The sequence below is a fragment of the Colobus angolensis genome, unplaced genomic scaffold (genome assembly GCF_000951035.1).
Source record: "Colobus angolensis palliatus isolate OR3802 unplaced genomic scaffold, Cang.pa_1.0 Scaffold133, whole genome shotgun sequence".
Classification (NCBI taxonomy): Eukaryota; Metazoa; Chordata; class Mammalia; order Primates; family Cercopithecidae; genus Colobus; species Colobus angolensis.
The window spans coordinates 4,595,536-4,602,596 of record NW_012114411.1 but is presented as its reverse complement, the minus strand read 5'-3'; positions in this window follow the sequence as shown (position 1 = coordinate 4,602,596).

The window sequence follows — 7,061 nt, the reverse complement described above, 5'->3', positions numbered from 1 at the left end:
TATGTCCCACTAGGCCCCACCTTTAAAATCTCCAACATTGGGAATTATATTTCACCATGTGATTTGTATATAATATTATATATACAAATATATATATTTGTAGCCAGATGCAGTGGCACGTGCCTGTAGTCCCAGCTTCTTAGGAGGCTGAAGCATGAGGATCACAAGCACAGCAATTCAAGGCTGTAGTGCGGCATGATCACGCCTGTGGATAGCCACTACACTTCAGCCTAGGCAACCTAGTGAGACTCCCATGTCTAAAAGGAGTAAACAAATAAAATTAACAGGTGTACTATTCTATACACTGTCTTTGTCCTCTAAACGTATTCACTTACTCTACAACAGAGCAACTATAGTTATAGTTAAAATTTCATCTGTTCAGTCTCATTGTGGAATAAAAAAGAGAACATAATTTCGAGAGATCTGGCTTTTAGTCTGGGCTGCAATTCTTACGTTCAGTGTAACTTTTCAAAATGTATCTTAATTGTGAAATGGGGATTGTGACAGAGTTGCATAATAAGAATGAACAAGAATAAACTCGAGAATAAATTTCAGAACGTGTCTGTGAACCACCGATGTATGCTGTATAAATGAAAACTATACATTCAAACTTAAACCAAAGGAAAATGATTTTAAGAATATTTCCCAGTTTATTAATAAAAGAAAAAAAATATGTTCGGTGTATTGATAATTGCATCATTTAACATATAGCCCCTAACTTGGATGTCTGCTCCCAAATAAATTCTATTTTGTCTACTTTGAAACTGAATTTTTCATCTGCTGACCTATTCGTCTAATTTATCCAAATGGTTCTAAATGTTTGTTTCATTTCTTGATATTTCTGTTGTTTACAGTTTTAGCATTACTAAAGAACTGTATCATTTTCAATTACTGTTTTTTCTGATCATCCATCACAACAATGTAGGGCTAATTAGCTTAGAAAAGCTGGCTGTTCCTGAAATCCCTGAGGAGAATCACAAGAAGCCTCAAACTAATTTCTCTGTCAGTGGCTCATGCCAACTTCCTATTACCACCTCCCGTGATCATGCTGTGACTTTGACAGCTACCCTTGAGGAAATAGCTTTGCCAGTTTACATAGTGAATTGCAGGCAGAACAAAGAGTGGAGTAGAGTCTGATGTCATCCTCTCTTCCTTCACTTTATGACAGGGCATATGAGGTTACCCAACTCAAGCTGTCCCCGCATGACTTGCCACAACACGAAAGGGAGCTCCACAGTGTTGTTTCTGGCAACACATAGCTACAAAGAGACTTTTTGGCAGAGCTGTGACCCTTGTCCCGTGTTATATTTAATGGTATATGTAAAGAATATTTAATGGCATATGTAAAGAAAAAAACACAAATATTGTCTTGCTTTTCTTGGTATTACAAAAAAGTGAAGCTTTTTTTGTTTTTTTCTAATACCTAGTAGTTTTTTAAATGTATAAAATGAAAATAAGATGAGAATTTTCAGGATCAAAAATATTAAAGCAGATATTCTCTATATATTGGAATATATAACTACCTATTATGAATTTTAGTTTTGGTTATTATGACTTTGTAGGCAAAATAGACATACAGCATGCAATTTCTAGACTTAATACACATGAGAAGAATCCAGCCAGTTTTGCTCTGCCATGTTACTTTAACCATGTAACATTTTTTAAAACCCTAAAGTCAAAATTTCTCAGGGTGCAAAATCAGCTCTAAAAAAGCTGAGATGCTTATCAGTGCAACTAATGATAAAATATTTTTCTTTCACAACATTCAAATTATAGTACAATGGCACCACCTGTTGATGGAATGGCAGAATTGAATTCTAAGACTACAACACAATATCAAATGTTTACTGGAATTTTAAATCAAGAGAAAGAACACAGGTCATTGACCACTGATCAGATAATATATCAGTGAGATGGCTAGCTTATATTTGATTTGGTTATATCAATTGCTACTTTGACTTTGTGGCATTCTGTAGAATGGCGCAGCATTTGCTTAAGGGCTAATCATTGCATGAACATAAGAAAATGTATAATTAAGATTAGTTTTCTTACATATATTTAAATGTAAGTTCTAGAGAAACAGTTTTTCTAACATTAAGTTTTTTCTTCCAACACATAGTTACATTGGATTGAATATGACGGTTCTTCAGAACTCATTTTTGGTAAACTAAACTCATTTTTGGGAAATATGCTGGACTGGATTAATAACCAGTAAACACATTTAAAAATTACTCTTATAGCAAACAAACTCTCAAAAAAACAAACAGGAAAAACAGCTGGAGGCTTCCAAGATGGCTGAATAGGAACAGCTCTGGTCTGCAACTCCCAGCGATATCGGCACAGAAGATGGGTGATTTCTGCATTTCCAACTGAGGTACCCGGTTCATCTCATTGGGACTGGTGAGACAGTGGGTGCAGCCCATAGAGGGTAAGCCGAAGCAGGGTAGGGCATTACCTCACCTGGGAAGTGCAAGGGGTAAGGGGATTTCCCTTTCCTAGACAAGGGAAGCCGTGATAGTCTGTACCTGGAGGAATGGTACACTCCTGCCCAAATACTATGCTTTTCCCACAGTATTTGCAACTAACAAACTAGGAAATTCCCTCCCGTGACTGGCTCGGCAGGTTCCGGGGCCACAGAGTCTCGCTCACTGCTAGTGCAGCAGTCTGATATTGACCTGCAACGCTACAGCTTGATGGAGGGAGGGGCGTCCACCATTGCTGAGGCTTGAGTAGGCGGTTTTGTGCTCACAGTGTAAACAAAGAGGCCAGGAAGCTCAAACTGGGTGGAGCCCACTGCAGGTCTGCAAGGCCTACTACTTTGCTATAGATTCCACCTCTGTGGGCAGGGTATATCAGAACAAAAGGCAGCAGACAGCTTTGGCAGACCTAAATGTCCCTGTCTGACAGCTCTGAAGACAGCAGTGGTTCTCCCAGCACAACATTTGAACTCTGAGAATGGATAGACTGGCTCCTCAAGTGGGTCTCTGATGCCCTGTGTAGCCTGACTGGGAGACACCTCCCAGTAAGGACCAACAGGCACCTCATACAAGAGGGTGCCCCTCTGGGATGAAGCTTCCAGAGGAAGGATCAGGCAGCAATATTTGCTCTTCTACAGCATCTGCTGGTGATACCCAGGTAAACAGGGTCTGGAGTGGACCTCCAGCAAACTCCAACAGACCTGCAACTGAAGGGCCCAACTGTTAGAAGGAAAACTAACTAACAGAAAGGAATAGTATCATCGTCAATAAAAACCACATCCACACCAAAACCCCATCTGTAGGTCACCAACATCAAAGACCAAAGGTAGATAAAAACCACAAAGATGGGGAGAAACCAGAGCAGAAAACCTGAAAATTCCAAAAACCAGAGTGTCTCTTCTCCTCCAAAGGATTGCGGCTCCTCACCAGCAAAGGAACAAAACTGGATGGAGAATGAGTTTGATGAGTTGACAGAAGTAGGCTTCAGAAGGTTGGTAATAACAAACTTCTCCAAGCCAGAGAAGCGTATTCTAACCCATCGCAAGGAAGCTAAAAACCTTGAAAAAAGGTTAGACGAATGGCTAACTAGAATAAATAGTGTAGAGAAGGCCTTAAATGACCTGATGGAGCTGAAAACCACGGCACAAGAACTTCATGACATATGCAAAAGCTTCAGTAGCTGATTCGATCAAGTGGAAGAAGGGATATCACTGATTGAAAATTAAATTAATGAAATAAAGCGAGAAGATGAGATTATAGAAAAAAGACTGAAAAGAAACAAACAAAGCCTCCAAGAAATACAGGACTATGTGAAAAGACCAAATCTACGTTTGACTGGTGTTCCTGCAAGTGACGGGGAGAATGGATCCAAGTTAGAAAACACTCTTCAGGATGTTATCCAAGAAAACTTCCCCAACCTACCAAGGCAGGCCAACATACAAATTCAGGAAATACAGAGAACACCACAAAGATACTCCTTGAGAAGAGCAACCCCAGGACACAACTGTCAGATTCACCAAGGTTGAAATGAAGGAAAAAATGTTAAGGGCAGCCATAGAGAAAGGTCAGGTTTCCCACAAAGGGAAGCCCATCAGAGTAACAGTGGATCTCTTGGCAGAAACCCTACAAGCCAGAAGAGAGTAGGAGCCAATATTCAACATTCTTAAAGAAAGAAATTTTCAACCCAGAATTTCATATCCAGCCAAACTAAGCTTTATAAGTGAAGGAGAAATAGAATGTGAAGAGGTCCTTCACATCCCTTGTAAGTTGGATTCCTAGGTATTTTATTCCTTTAGTAATTATGAATGGGAGTTCACAAACAGGATTTGGCTCTCTGTCTGTTATTGGTTTATAGGAATGTTTGTGATTTTTGCACATTGATTTTGTATCCTGAGACTTTGCTGAAGTTGCTTATCAGCTTAAAGAGATTGTGGGCTGAGACGATGGGATTTTCTAAATATACAATGATGTCATTGCAAACAGGGACAATTTGACTTCCTCTATTCCTAATTGAATAGCCTTTATTTATTTCTCTTGACTGACTGCCCTGGTCAGAACTTCCAACACTATGTTGAATAGGAGGGGTGAGAGAGGGCATCCTTGTCTTGTGCTGGTTTTCAAAGGGAACGCTTCCAGTTTTTGTCCATTCAGTATGATATTGGCTGTGGGTTTGTCATAAATAGCTCTTATTATTTTGAGATACATTCCATCAATATGTAGTTTATTGAGAGTTTTTAGCATGAAGGGCTGTTGAATTTTGTCAAAGGCCTCTTATGCATCTATTGAGATAATCATGTGGTTTTTGTGATTGGGTCTGTTTATGTGATGGATTATATATATTAATTTGTGTGTGTTGAACCAGCCTTGGATCCCAGGGATGAAGCTGACTTGATCGAGATGGATAAGGTTTTTGATGTGCTCCTGGATTCGGTTTGCCAGTATTTTATTGAGGATTTTTGCCACTATGTTCATCAGAGATATTGGCCTAAAATTCTCTTTTTTTGTTGTTGTTGTGTCTCTGCCAGGCTTTGGTATTGGGATGATGCTGGCCTCATAAAATGAGTTAGGGAGGGTTGCCTCTTTTTCTATTGATTGGAATAGTTTCAGAAAGAATGGTACCAGCTCCTCTTTGTACCTCTGGTAGATTTGGGCTATGAATCTGTCTGGTCCTGGACATTTTTTGGTTGATAGGCTATTATTGCCTCAATTTCAGAATCTGTTATTGGTCTCTTCAGAGGTTTAGCTTCTTCCTGGTTTAGTCTTGGGAGGCTGCAGGTGTCCAGGAACTTATCCATTTCTTCTAGATTTTCTAGTTTATTTTCATAGAGGTGTTTATAGTATTATCTGATGGTAGTTTGTATTTCTGTGGGATCAGTGGTGATATCTTTTTTGTCATTTTTTATTGCATCTATTTGATTCTTCTCTCATTTCTTTTTTATTAGTCTTGCTACTGATCTATCTATTTTGTTGATTTTTCAAAAAAACAGCTCCTGGACTCATTGATTTTTTGAAGGTTTTTTGTGTCTCTATCTCCTTCAATTCTGCTCTGATCTTAGTTATTTCTTGCCTTCTGCTAGCTTTTAAATTTGTTTGCTCTTGCTTCTCTACTTCTTTTAATTGTAATGTTAGGGTGTTGATTTTAGATCGTTCCTGCTTTCTCTTGTGGGCATTTAGTGCTACAAATTTCCCTCTACACACTGCTTTAAATGTATCCCAGAGATTCTGGTACGTTTTGTCTTTGTTCTCATTGGTTTCAAAGAACATCTTTATTTCTGCCTTCATTTCGTTATTTACCCAGCAGTCATTCAGGAGCAGGTTGTTCAGTTTCCATATAGTTGTGCAGTTTTGAGTGACTTTCTTAATCCTGACTTCTAATTTGATTGCACTGTGGTCTGAGAGTTTGTTGTGATTTCTGTTCTTTTGCATTTGCTGAGGAGTGTTTTACTTCCAATTGTGTGGTCAATTTTAGAATAAGTGCAATGTGGTGCTAAGAAGAATGTATATTCTGTTGATTTGGGGTGGAGAGTTCTGTAGATGTCTACTAGGTCCACTTGGTCCAGAGCTGAGTTCAAGTCCTGGATATCCTTGTTAACTTTCTGTCTTGTTGATCTGTCTAATATTGATAGTGGGGTGTTAAAGTCTCCCATTATTATTGTGTGGGAGTCTAAGTCTCTTTGTAGGTCTCTAAGGCCTTTTTTAAAATGAGTCTAGGTGCTCCTGTATTGGGTGCATATATATTTAGGATAGTTAGCTCTTCTTGTTGAATTGATCCCTTTACTATTATGTAATGACCTTCTTTGTCTCTTTTTTATCTTTGTTGGTTTAAAGTCTGTTTTATCAGAGACTAGCACTGCAACCCCTGCTTTTTTCACTTTCCATTTGCTTGGTAGATCTTCCTTTATTTTGAGCCTATATGTGTATTTGCACCTGAGATGGGTCTCCTGAATATAGCACACTGATGGTTCTTGACTCTTTATCCAATTTGCCAGTCTGTGTCTTTTAATTGGGGCATTTAGCCCATTTACATTTAAGGTTAATATTGTTATGCATGAATTTGATCCTGTCATTATGATCTTAGTTGGTTATTTTGCCCATTAATTGATGCAGTTTCTTCATAGTGTCGATGGTCTTTACAATTTGGCATGTTTTTGCAGTGGCTGATACTAGTTGTTCCTTTTCATGTTTAGTGCTTCCTTCAGGAGCTCTTGTAAGGCAGGCCTGGTAGTGACAAAATCTCTCCACATTTGCTTGTCTGTAAACAATTTTATTTCACTGACTTTTTTCACAGAGTTGGAAAAAACCAATTTAAAGTTCATATGGAACCAAAAAAGAGCCCACATAGCCAAGACAATCCTAAGCAAAAAGAACAAAGCTGGAGGCATCATGCTACCTGACTTCAAACTATACTACAAGTCTACAGTAACCAAAACAGTATGATACTGGTACCAAAACAGATATATAGACCAATGGAACAGAACAGAGGCCTCAGAAATAACATCACACATCTACCACCATCTGATTTTTGACAAACCTGACAAAAACAAGCAATGGGGAAAGGATTCCCTATTTAATAAATGGTGCTGG